Source organism: Sapajus apella, unplaced genomic scaffold (genome assembly GCF_009761245.1).
Source record: "Sapajus apella isolate SASKATOON/1434 unplaced genomic scaffold, GSC_monkey_1.0 scaffold140, whole genome shotgun sequence".
NCBI lineage: Eukaryota > Metazoa > Chordata > Mammalia > Primates > Cebidae > Sapajus > Sapajus apella.
Window position 1 is genome coordinate 2,549,992 of NW_022437080.1, and position 12,732 is coordinate 2,562,723.

At 45.7% G+C, this 12,732-nt stretch overlaps 1 non-coding gene and 1 pseudogene across 1 annotated transcript; both read left to right on the plus strand.

Annotated features, from left to right (window-relative positions):
• Positions 1-2,669: 2,669 nt before the first annotated feature.
• Positions 2,670-2,776, plus strand: LOC116540492. The gene has a single exon (XR_004264467.1). It is a non-coding gene; the product is annotated as a U6 spliceosomal RNA (small nuclear RNA).
• Positions 2,737-3,102, plus strand: LOC116540439 (annotated as a pseudogene).
• The last annotated feature ends 9,630 nt before the right edge of the window (positions 3,103-12,732 follow it).

Sequence of the window (12,732 nt, forward strand, 5' to 3'; positions counted from 1 at the left end):
CAAAGTAGCTGGGACTGTAGGTGTGCACTACCACACCCAGCTAATTTTTGTATTTTAGTAGAGACAGCGTTTCACTGCCAGGTACTAATTTTTTATTAGCCAGGTGCACCCAGCTGTTTTTTTTGTTTTTTTGTATTTTAAGAGATGAAGTCTCATTACGTTGCCCAGACTGGTCTTGAACTTCTGGGCTCAAGCAGCCGTCCCACCTTGGCCTCTCACAATGCTGGAATTACAGATGTGAGTCAACATGCACAGCGCCTACGGCCGTTTTAGAAAACAACTAGAATTCAGAGTTTTACAGTTTTGGAGGTCAGGAGTTTGAAATGGTTGGCCAGTTGCATTATTTTTGGAGCCTCTAGGGGAGAGTCTGTTTTCTTGCTGTTTCCAGCTTCTAGAGGTTGTCTGCATTGCTTGGATGGCGGCCCCACATGCTCCAATCTCTCCTTTGTCCTCACACGTGTTTCTCTCTCTCTAACCTTTCCGACTCCCTCTCATGAGGACCTCTGCGATCACATTGGCTCTACATGGATAATCCAGAATAATCTCCCCATCTAAGATTCTTAGCTTAATGACATCTGCCAAGCCACCTATTCCCAGTTTCTACTCAGGGATTAGGAAGTGGACTACATTTTGGGGAATATCATTCAGCCGACCACACACAGATTCCTCGGGAGATAGCATTAATTAAGAGACAGCATCCAGGCTGGGTGTGGTGGCTCACACTTGTAATCCAAGCACTTTGGGAGGCCAAGGTGGGCAGATCACCTGAGGTCAGGAGTTTGAGACCAGCCTGGCCAACATGGTGAAACCCCATCTTTGAAAAAACAGAGAGAGAGAGAGAAAGAGAGAGACAGCATCCAGCAATCCCTGACAATTCTGGGTATTTTCCTTTCTACAATACACAATCACTATGGTATATGGCCACAGATGCCCCGTGGCAAGGCAAGGAGGAAGAGCATCATTTGTCTGTGTGGCCATGTCTGTGTGGCTATTTCTTCCCCTTTATTCAAGCAGCTGTAGGTCTATAAACTGGCTCAGGTGTGAGAATTGGATGAGGGATAATGACCCTACAATGCGGTGGTTGAAATCAAGTCGGGGGACTCCATAATTATAACATTTGCACTTACTAGGCCAGCTGCGGTGGCTCACGCCTGTAATCTAAGCCTTCTAGGAGGCCAAGTTGGGTGGCTCGCTTGAGCTCAAGAGCTAGAGACCAGCCTGGGTAACACAGCAAAACCCTGTCTCTACTGAAAAAATAGAAAAATTCGCTGAGTGTAGCAGTACCTGCCTGTAGTTCCATCTGCTCTGGAGGCTGAGGCAGGAGGATGGCTTGAGGCCCAGGAGGCAGACATTCCAAGATCATGCTACTGCCCTCCAGCCTGGGTGACAGAGCCAGACTCTGTATGGGGCAGTGGGGAGAACATTTGTACTTATTAATATCAAATAGGACCAGGCATGGTGGCTCACACCTGTGATCCCAGCCCTTTGGGAGGCTGAGGCAGGAGTGTCATCCGAGGTCAGGAGCTCGAGACCAGCCTGGCCAACATGATGAAACCCCGTCTCTACTAAAAATACAAAAATTAGCCAGGTGTGGTGGTGTTCCCCTATAGTCCCAGATACTTGGGAGGCTGAGACAGGAGAGTCACTTGAACCCAGGAGGCAGAGGTTGCAATGGACCGAGATCAAGCCACTGCACTCCATACAGAGCAAGACTACATCTCAAAAAATAATTAAGTAAGACTTTAGTGCAGTTCCCATGTTTTATACCTAGGGACATCACAATCAGTGAGACATTAGGGAGAGTATCCTGAGTAACGCCATTCTGATTCCTGTCCTTCTGTGCTTATTGTTCACTACGATAATGCTGACCCTATTTCTTTTTTTTGGCTAGTCAAGTGAAACAGTGGGAGTGGCGAAGGAACAAAGAAATCTGTAACTGGCTATGATCAATTGGTTGTAAACACCACTGCACTCGGACCAACAAGAAGACTCTGTTTCTAATGGGTTTGGCCTGTACTTGGGCTCTGACACTCTGGAAACTAACTAGCAGCAGTCAAAACCACAGTTGTGTGTGTGTGTGTGTGTGTGTGTGTGTTTGAGACAGGGTCTTGGTCTGTCACCCAGGCTGGAGTGCAGTGATCATAGCTCAATGCAGCCTCAAACTCTTGGGCTCAAGTGATCCTCCTATCTCAGTTTCCCAAGTAGATGGAACTACAGGCATGTGCCACCATGTCAAGTCAATTTTTTCTTTTTTGAGAGATGAGGTTTTGCTATGCTGCTCAGGCTGGTCTTGATCTTCTGAGCTCAAGCCATCCACTTACCTCGGCCTCCCAAAGTGCTGAAATCACAGGCATGAGCCACTGTGCCTGGCCGGGAGCACCTTCTTTACACTGTCAGGTACCAGGGCTCTGCCTTTTGGAGTGATTTCAGCCACCAAGTCATCAACAGTAATGTGTTCCAGGCCTTTTTTAAAAATTCCTTTTACAATTCCAGCCTCACTCAATTAATTTAGCTCTCAGCAACTCTTTGAGGTGTTTTCTTTCCGCAGTTTCTATCGGCTTTGGTTAATTGCTGCTCTCATCTGCACACCCTTATCTTGCTAATCGTACTCGTTGGCTGCCTGGAATTAGACCCTCATTCCAGTTACATGCTTTTAAAATATTGCTGGAGTGCTCGCTTTGGCAGCACATACACTAAAATTGGAACGATACAGAGAAGATTAGCATGGCCCCTGCGCAAGGATGACACACAAATTCGTGAAGCGTTCCATATTTCAGATGCTTCAAAGTATTATTAAAAACATGTGGATCCCCTTGAAGCCCTACTATACCCAAGTTTACCAGATTTGGGCAGGAATGGGGCTGATGGGCTTCATTGCTTATAAACTCCATACCGCTGATAAAAGAAATAAGGCTGCGAAAGCTGCAGCATCTGCTCGTGATCATCATTAACCAGCTTACTTGGAATACAGGTGAAGGAAAATGTCAGTCTGCCTGTAAATTTGAGCAAGCCATGTTGGATGGGGTGCGTGGAACATCACTGTACACTTGTATGAGTACGTTTACTTCATGGCATGAATAAATGGATCTGTGAGATGCTCTGAAAAAAATAAATAAATATTTTTGGAAACACGTGTAGAGCAGCATAGATAATGTGCTACCATTTCTATAATGAAAGGGGACCATATATAAATACACAGATTTGCTTGTAAACATGTAGGCAACCTTGGGTATGACACACTGGCACTGGTAAGGTCGGTTTCCTTCAGGGAGAAGTGAGGAAGCAAGAGACAGGAGTGAGAGGATTTTGCTGTGTACACACATTTATAATGTGTGAATGCATGGCCTATTTTTTGTTTGTTTTTTTGGGATGGAGTCTCACTCTGTCACCCAGGCTGGAGTGCAGTGGCGGTGTGATCTTGGCTCACCATGACCTCTGCCTCCCAAGGTTCAAACAATTCTCCAGCCTCAGCCTCCTGAATAGCTGGAACTTTAGGCACGGAATTATTTCTTTTAGTAGAGATCAGGTTTTACCATGTTGGCCAAACTGGTCTCAAATGCCTTACCTCAGGTGATCTGCCTGCCTTGGCCTCCCAAACTGTGCTGGGATTACAGGCATGAGCCACCATGCCTGGCCTTTTCTTTTTTTTGTATTCCTTTTTTCTTTTTTTTTTTGAGATGGAGCCTCACTCTGTCACCTAGGCTGGAGTGCAATGGCACAATCTTGGCTCACTGCAAACTCCGTCCCTCAGGTTCAAGTGATTCTCCTTCCTTAGCCTTCCAAGTAAGTGGGATTACAGGTGTGCGCCACCATGCACAACTAATTTTTGTATTTTTAGTAGCAGCAAGGTTTCACCATGTTGGCCAGGCTGGTCTCGAACTCCTACCTCAGGTGATCCACCCGTTTGAGCCTCCCAAAGTGCTGGGATCACAAGTGAGAGCCACTGTGCCCGGCCAAACTCTGGAGTCTTCATTAAGGGAGGGCGTGGGCACTGATGGTGAGGCCAGGAGCAGCCTAAGCAGTCATAGATGAATGTTGCCAGTGGGCAGAGACTGGAGGAAAAACAGACCAGGCAGGGTAAATCAAGTAGGACATGCTTGCCCAAAAGATACCAAAGAACTTCACTGCATTTAGGGATGCGGTCAAGACATGAGCCCGCTTCTCTAGGACAGCTGTGATTTAAGCTCCTGGACCCCCACTCTGTGACAGCACCGAGCTGCTCCTCCTTCTCTTCCTCGTTCTTGGAGATCCCTCTAGAGGCCAGAATGTGCCACTGACACGCGGGGAGTGCAGGGCCTGAGCTGCGCGGGGTTCTCTCCGGGTTGACCTCTCCTACAAATGGAGATTTAAAAGCAGTTCTTTCCCGCCAGCTGAAGGTATCCTTCTGGACTTATAGAAGGGGGGAATTCCTCCAAATGTTGACCAGGTGCCAGAATGGGAGTGCTAAGGAAAACCGAGGGAGTGGCAAACCTAATTACTGTGAACTGGCAGACGGGCTTTGCAGGGATGCGCTGTGGGAGGTGGATATGTTCCATATGGCCACTGACGGGGTTAAGTGAGCAACAGAAGTGCCGGCCTCTTCAACCTAGAAGGCCACGTGTGGCAATACAAATGCAGGCCATCAGCCAGGCGCCAAAATATGAAATGATGTGGTCAGGGAAGCCCCAGGAGTAGGGCCAACCCCTCAGGAGGCAGAAACAGGTCCACGGGACATGGAACTGCAGGAATTCCCATTCTGTACTACTGATTAGCTGTTTTTCTTTTCTTTCTTTCTTTTTCTTTTTTTTTTTTTTTGTTTTGTTGTTGTTGTTTGTTTGTTTGGAGACAAGAGTCTCACTCTTGATCTGTCTTGCAGGCTGGAGTGCAGTGGCACAATCTTGGCTCACTACAACCTCTGCCTCCCAGGTTCAAGCGATTCTCCTGCCTCAGCCTCCCAAGTAGCTAGGATTACATGCACTCGCCACCATACCTGGCTGATTTTTTTGTGCACTTTTTTTTGGTAGAGACAGGGATTCACCATGTTGGCCAGGCTGGTTTTGAACTCCTGACCTCAAGTGATCTGCCCACTTTGGCTTCCCAAATTGTTCAGATTACAGGCGCGAGCCACCGCACCCGGCCTGATGCTACTAACTGTTTTTCTAAGGGCAATCAGCTTCTTGGATAGCCTTGTGGCCCTGGGTGGCTGACATGCCTTCTGGCTGGTGTATGGCAGTCCTGATGTCACGGCACTGTGGGTCATTGCCTGGACCAGGTGCCAAAGCAGGACCACTACCCTTGAGCTGCACTGCTGGAGCAGAGGTGGTAAATGAAGAGGCAGCCTCAGAAAGACGAGAAGTCAATTTAAGACCAAAGAAGTCCTCAGTTAAAACAGACTGGTCAGAAGGAGAGCCCTGGTAGTCGCCAAATGGTTGGAGGCTGAACGAAACAGACAAGACAAGGCTCAGGGTGAAGCACAGAGGCAGGTCCTGAGTCTCTAAGAATACAGCCGTAGAGATGCCCTTAACCATTTATTTGGCAGCAAATAAATATAAATATTTATTTGCTGCCAAATAAATAAATATTTGAGTCTTAAGAAGCCCAATCATCTTTCTCAGGAAAATGTCCTTGGCTGGGTGCAGTGGCTTATGCCTGTAATCCCAGCGCTTTGGGAGGCCAAGGCAGGAGGATCACAAGGTCAGGAGTTCGAGATCAGCCTGGCCAATATGGTGAAACCCTGTCTCTATTAAAAATGCAAAAATTACGGCCAGGCATAGTGGCTCACTCCTGTAATCCAAGCAGTTTAGAGGCCAAGGTGGGCAGATCACCTGAGGTCAGGAGTTCAAGACCAGCCTGACCAACATGGTGAAACCCCATCTTTAAAAAAAAGAAAAAAAAAATATATATATATATATACAAAAATTAGCTGGGTGTGGTGGCATGTGCCTATAGTCCTAGCTACTCAGGAAGTTAAGACAGGAGAATTGCTTAAACCAGGGAGGCAGATGTTGCAGTGAGCAACATTAAGCCACTGCTCTCCAGCCTGGGCAATAGAGCAAGACTCTGTCTCAAAAAAAAAAAAAAAAAGAAAAGAAAAGAAAAATGTCCTTAAGTGTGTAAGATAAAATACATAGGGCCCCAAAAAGAACAAATTATATACACAAATGGCTATTATAAAAATGTTTGAAAACAAATCTGGGCCAGGCATGGTAGCTCATGCCTATAACCGCAACACTTTGGGAGGCCGAGGTGTGGATCACCTGAGCCCAGGAGTTCAAGATCAGTCTGGGCAACATGGTGAGTCCCTATCTCTATAAAATTTTAAAAATTAGCTGAGCGCAGTGGCTCACATCTGTAATCCCAGCACTTTGGGAGGCCAACAAGGGAAGATCACCTGAGGTCAGGAGTTCGAGACCAGCCTGGCTAACATAGTGAAACCCCATCTCTATTAAAATACAAAACTAGCCAGCCGTCGTGGTGGAAACCTGTAATCCTACCTACCCGGGAGGCTGAGATAGGAGAATCACTTGAACCCAGGATGTAGAGGGGGCGGTGAGCTGAGATCACCACTGCACTCCAGCCTGGGTGACGAGAGTAACACTCCATCTTAAAAAAAAAAAAATAGCCGGATGTGGTGGCACATACCTGTAGACCCAGCTACCTGGAAGGCTGAGGCAGGAGGATTGCTTGAGCTGGCGGTGGGCGGGGGTGGGGTGGGGGTTGCAGTAAGCCAAGATTGCCTCATCACACTCCAGCCTGGGTGGCAGAGAGAGCCGCTGTCTGAAGGAGAAGGGAGGGGAAGAGGAGGGAAGGGGAGGGGAAGAGGAGGGGAGGGGAGGGAAGGGAGAAGGGAAGGGAAGGAAGGGGAAAAGAGTGGCTGGGCCCAGTGGCTCACACCTGTAATCTGAGCACTTTGAGAAACTGAGGCAGGTGGATCACGAGGTCAGGCATTCGAGACCAGCCTGGCCAACATAGTGAAACTCCATCTCTACTAAATATAGAAAAAATCAGCCAAGCATGGTGGCAGACGCCTATAATCTCAGCTATTCAGGAGGCTGAGGCAGTAGAATTGCTTGAACCTGAGAAGCGGGGGTTGCAGTTAGCCGAGATTGTGCCATTGCGCTGCACTCCAGCCCTGGCGACAGAGTGAGACTCTATCTAAAAAAAAAAAAGAAAAGAAGGAAAGAAAAAAAAGAGAGAGAAAGGAAAGGATATGAAAAGGAGAGGAGAAAGGAAGTAAAAGAAATACAAGGCCGGGCGCGGTGGCTCACGCCTATAATCCCAGCACTTTGGGAGTCCAAGGCGGGTAGATCACGAGGTCAAGAGATCGAGACCATCCTGGCCAACATGGTGAAACCCTGCCTCTACTAAAAAAATGCAAAAAATTAGCCGGGCGTGGTGACACATGCCTGTAATCCCAGCTACTCGGGAGGCTGAGGCAGGAGAATTGCTTGAACCGAGGAGGCAGAGGTTGCGGTAAGCCGAAATGGCGCCATTGCACTCCAGCCTGGGCAACAAGAGCGAAACTCCATCTCAAAAAAAAAAAAAAAAAAAAAAGAAAAAGAAATACAAATCTGTGCATAGTTAACACCTGTGCTTCTTTATCAATGTATTAAGGAGCAACTTCTATCAGTAAATCTAATAACCAATATACCTTCAATATAGTAATGGTTGTAATTTGTATTTTGATGTAGAGTTTGTGATTTAAAAATATATGTAATTTCTATTGATGAGAAAATTACAGGTACTGCTAATATTACCAATATCTGTTCTTGTGTTTATAATGGAAGGAAGTGGCAATTTTCAGAGACATTAATAAAAGTTAATATGTACGTTTCTCCCATCCAAGTTCACAGAACCTCTAGATTCTAGCTCCAGACTCATCCACTTTAGAACAGTCCTCTAGAGTCTTTTACCTACAGAAGCCAAAGCCACAGATGCCATTTATTTTTCTTAGTCCTCTCCTGGGAAATATGGGACCAGGGTTTCTTGAGGTTTGCCTTGTGGAAGGTTCTACTTCAGCTGTCTTGCTTCAGAGTGAGAGGCCAAAGCTTTCCTTTCTTCTAGCTCAATATTTTTCAAACATTTTGACCTACACCCCATAATAAGAAGCACATCTTGGCCAGGCATGGTGGCTCATGCCTGTAATCCCAGCATTTTGTGAGGCTGAGGTGGGCAGGTTATTTGGGTCAGGAGTTCAAGACCAGTCTGGCCAACATAGTGAAACCCTACTTCTGCTAAAAATACAAAAATTAGCCAGGTGTGGTGGCCATGCTGGTAGTCCCAGCTACTTAGGAGGCTGAGGCAGAAGAATTGCTTGAATCTGGGAGCCAGAGCTTGCAGTGAGCCAAGATTGCACCGCTGCACTCCAGCCTGGGTGACACAGTGAGACTCTATCTCAGAAAAGAGAGAAAGAAGAAAAGAAATGCATTTTGTATGGACACCAGGTACACATACTCACAACTGAAACTGGAATTTCAGAAAAGAATATTCTGCGCCATGCAGTTCATTCATTTGCCAGGGTTGCTATAACAAATACCCCAGACTGGTGTGCTTAGCAAAAATTTGTTTTCTCACAGTTCTGCAGGGTGGAAGTTCAAGAGCAAGGTCTCAGCAGAGGTGGTTTCTTCTCCAGCCTCTCTCCCTGTGGTGGCCCTCTCCTCGCTGTGTGCTCCCATGATCTTTCCTCCATGCAGGTGCATGCTCCTGGAGTTGCTCCGTGTCCAAACTTCCTCTTCCTATAAAGACACCAGTCAGATTCAATCAGGGCCTGCCCTCATGATCTCATTTTAACTTAATCACCTAAAAGCTCTGCCTCCAAATACGGATATATTCTGACACCCTGGGGCTAGGACTTCAACGTATGAATTTAGCGGGAACATCATCCTGCCCATAACATATAGTAAGGAAAAACAACTATATTTACATAAAGAATATTCTTTGTTTTGTTTTGTTTTGTTGAGATAGAGTCTTCCTGTTACCCAGGCCGGAGTGCAATGGCATGATGTAGGCTCACTATACCCTCTGCCTCCTGGATTCAAGCAATTCTTCTGTTTCAGCCTCCAAAATAGTTGAGATTAGAGGCATCCACCACCATGCCTGGCTAATTTTTTTTGTATTTTTAGTAGAGACGGGGTTTCACCATGTTGGCCAGGTTGGTCTTGAACTTGACTCAAGTAATCCACCCAGCTTGGCCTCCCAAAGTGCTAGGATTACATGCATGAGACACTGTGTCTGGCCAAAAGATTTTTTTTTTTTTTTTTTTTTTTTTGAGACAGAGTCTCACTCTGTCATCCAGGCTGGAGTACAGCGGTGCAATGGCACAACCCCAGGCTGGACTGCAGTGGCTCTATCTTGGGTCACTGCAATCTCCGCCTCACGGGTTTAAGCGAGTCTCCTGCCTCAGCTTCTGGAGTAGTGGGGATTATAGGTGTATGCTACCACGCTCGGCTTATTTTTTGTATTTTAGTAGAGACGATGTTTCACCTTGTTGCCCAGTCTGGTCTCAAACTCCTGAGCTCAGGCATTCTGCCCACCTCAGCCTCCCGAAGTGCTGGGATTACAGACATGAGCCACCACACCTGGCCCAAAATATTCTTTAACTACAACAGTGTCTTAGTCCGTTTGGGCCACGATAACAGAATACCATAGACAGGGTGGCTTACAACAGACTTAAAAAAAAAAAAACAAAAAAACAAAAAAAAAAACAGGCAGGTTCTTGGCTGGGCCATTGGCTCTCACCTGTAATCCCAGCACTTTGGGAGGCCAAGGTGAGTGGGTTGCTTGACGTCGGGAGTTTGGAATTCAAGACTAATCTTGCCAACATGGTGAAACCCTGTCTCTACAAAAATTTCAAAAAAATTAGCTGGGCTGATGGCATGCACCTGTAGTCCCAGCTACTTGGTAGGCTGAGGTGGGAGGGTCACTTGAATCTGGGATGTTGAGGCTGTGGTGAGCTGTGATGTTGCCACTGCATTCCAGCCTGGGCAATAGAGTGAGACCCTGTCTCAAAAAACAAAGAGACAGGCTTTCTCTACTTTGCCTAGGCTGGAGTACAGTGGCTATTCGCAGGCATGACCATAACACCCTGCCACCTGGAGCTCCTGGACTCCTGTCCCAGTAGTAACTGGGACTACAGGTGCATACTACCACACATGGCTGACAACAGACATTTATTTCTCAGTTCTGGCGGCTGGAAGTCCAGGATCAAGGCGTTAGCAAATGCAGTGTCTTCTGAGGGTGCTCTTCCTGGCTTGCAAACGCCATCTTCTCCTTGGGTCCTCAAATGGTAGAGAGAGAGATGGGTCATTTCTCCATGACTCTTTTATAAGGGAACTAATCCCATAAAAAGGGCTCTGCACTCATGACCTCATTATCTCCCAAAGGCCCCCCCTCTGAATCCCATCACATTGGCGACATAGGAATGTGGGGAGACACATAGCCATTCAGTGCATAACAAACAGGCAAACAGATCCACTCTCTTCCATTTGGAAAAAAATTTTCTTGTATATTTGATAGTTGTATAAAATGTATATTTTTTGTAGTTAATATTAGTGTACATATTACACATTTTCTATATACATTATAATGACTATGTTTGCTTCTTGATAAATTCAATAAAGCCTGAAGCACATGGGACAATACACTATGCACACTCGCTTTTGACTGTAATCAGGTCACGGTTGACTTGGTATTTGACACTGAAGGTCACTGGAAACAGTGATAATAGTAACACTACAATCTTTCTGCTTGATAGTTACATTTTTTTCATCTTAATGTTTCATAATCATTCTTCAATGTAAATAAGAAATCAACTTGTTCTTCGGGCTCTGCATTTATTTCAATTATTCAATTACCAACACAGGAATACTTTATCTCAATATTTTTCTTTAATGTTTCAAATTTTTCTGTGGAATGGCAAGAGCGAAACTTGAAGTAAGACAGATAATGTGAGATGTACTAATACCTCCCATTTTGTTTGTTCAACCTATCTTCATTGTAACATTTTCTTCATATTGTAGCTAAGGTAATTATCTTTTTTTTTTTTTAACTTACTGTAACAGAAATGTCCTTTGAGCTTTTAAATATCCTGAATGTGCTAAAATCATGCTTCCCAGCCCGGTGTGGTATGTTGTGGTGTGTCGCAATGGTGCACTCCTATGGTCCCAGATACTAGGGAGGCTGAGGCAGAAGAATCGCTTGAACCCGGAAGGCTGAGGCTGCAGTGACCCAAGATGGCGCTGGAGTGCAGTGGTCATCTTGGATCACTGCAGCCTGGGCAACAGAGCGACACTCTGTCTCAAAAAAAAAAAAAAAAGAGATCTCTCTAAAATATATGTATTTTTAAATTTAAGGGTCTTCCTAATTGATAAGATCCATCTTTTGGTCACTGATTATTAGAATTTCCCATGGTGTACTTATTCCAATAGTGATTCAATTCAATAAGCTTCTCCATGGAAAAACTAGAGGTAGTTTTCCTGGCTTAAAATAAGTTTTTACCATATAAATTAGGTGTTTCCTAAAGACGGCATCGAAGAGGCAGTCCTGATGATCCAACCCCCCAACTCAAGAAATTCATTCCCAGGAATAGGCTAAGATGGCAAAAGACTTGCCATAGAAGCTTAAGGATGGCGCTTGTGCACACAATGCCTATAGTATCCCACAAATTTGTGGAGGGCCACCAGTCACTGACCCATTAATCTATGACACCCGGTAGGTTCTCCTGGGCTTGGACTTTCCCAGGACTAACCAGGAAATAAAAGTTGAGATGACAAGGCCAGGCGCGGTGGCTTACGCCTATAATCCCAGCACTTTGGGAGGCTGAGGCGGGTGGATCACAAGGTCAAGAGATGGAGACCATCCTGGCCAACATGGTGAAACCTTGTCTCTGCTAAAAAATACAAAAATTAGCTGGGCGTGGTGGTGGGCGCCTGTAGTCCCAGCTACTCGGGAGGCTGAGGCAGGGGAATCGCTTGAAGCCAGGAGGCAGAGACTGCAGTGAGCCAAGATTGTGCCACTGCACTCCAGCCTGATGCCTGTCAACAGAGCAAGACTCTGTCTCAAAAAAGAAAAGATTTGAGATGACAAAAGACCCTTACGGATTGGAACAAAGAGTGTGCTGGTTAAAATCTTACATGTCTTCAGGTTGTCAGCCATTTTTAGATTTGCCACCTGAAATGCCCAAAAAATTACACCTTTCAGATGGTGGAGAGCAGGAGAGAGTGCTCTCACTTGGTCACAAGTCAAATTCTCAAGGACCTAAAACAAGATGAGACTTTTGATCTTGGGGACCAAAAACAAAGGTTGTCTAAATAGATAGATGCTAGAGTGGTCAGAACAGCAAAACTGACCAGTGTGCAGAGCCAACTGGGACAATGGGCTTACAGGAGTTTTAGGCCATGTTCTACCCCCATGGCATCCCTCTTTATGACAGAACAACACAGAAAGACAATGGCAAATCACAAGACTATTTGTGGGAGGAAAAGGGTCAGACAATATGAATATGTATACCAATAATATCCAGAGTATACCCAACTAGTCACACAAAGTTTTACTCCCATTTGTTAATCAAAGAGAATGACTGAGGTAAGTCTCAATAGTTTAGGAGGCTTGCTCGCCAAAGTTAAGGACACCCCCAGGTAAGACTTTGGGTCCACAGGAAAAACTGTGGTTCAAGCTTTTACCAAAGAGAGTCTAAGGGGTCTCAATATTGAAAGGGAAAAGGGTATTGGGGAGAGAAGTAATTTTTAAAAGGGT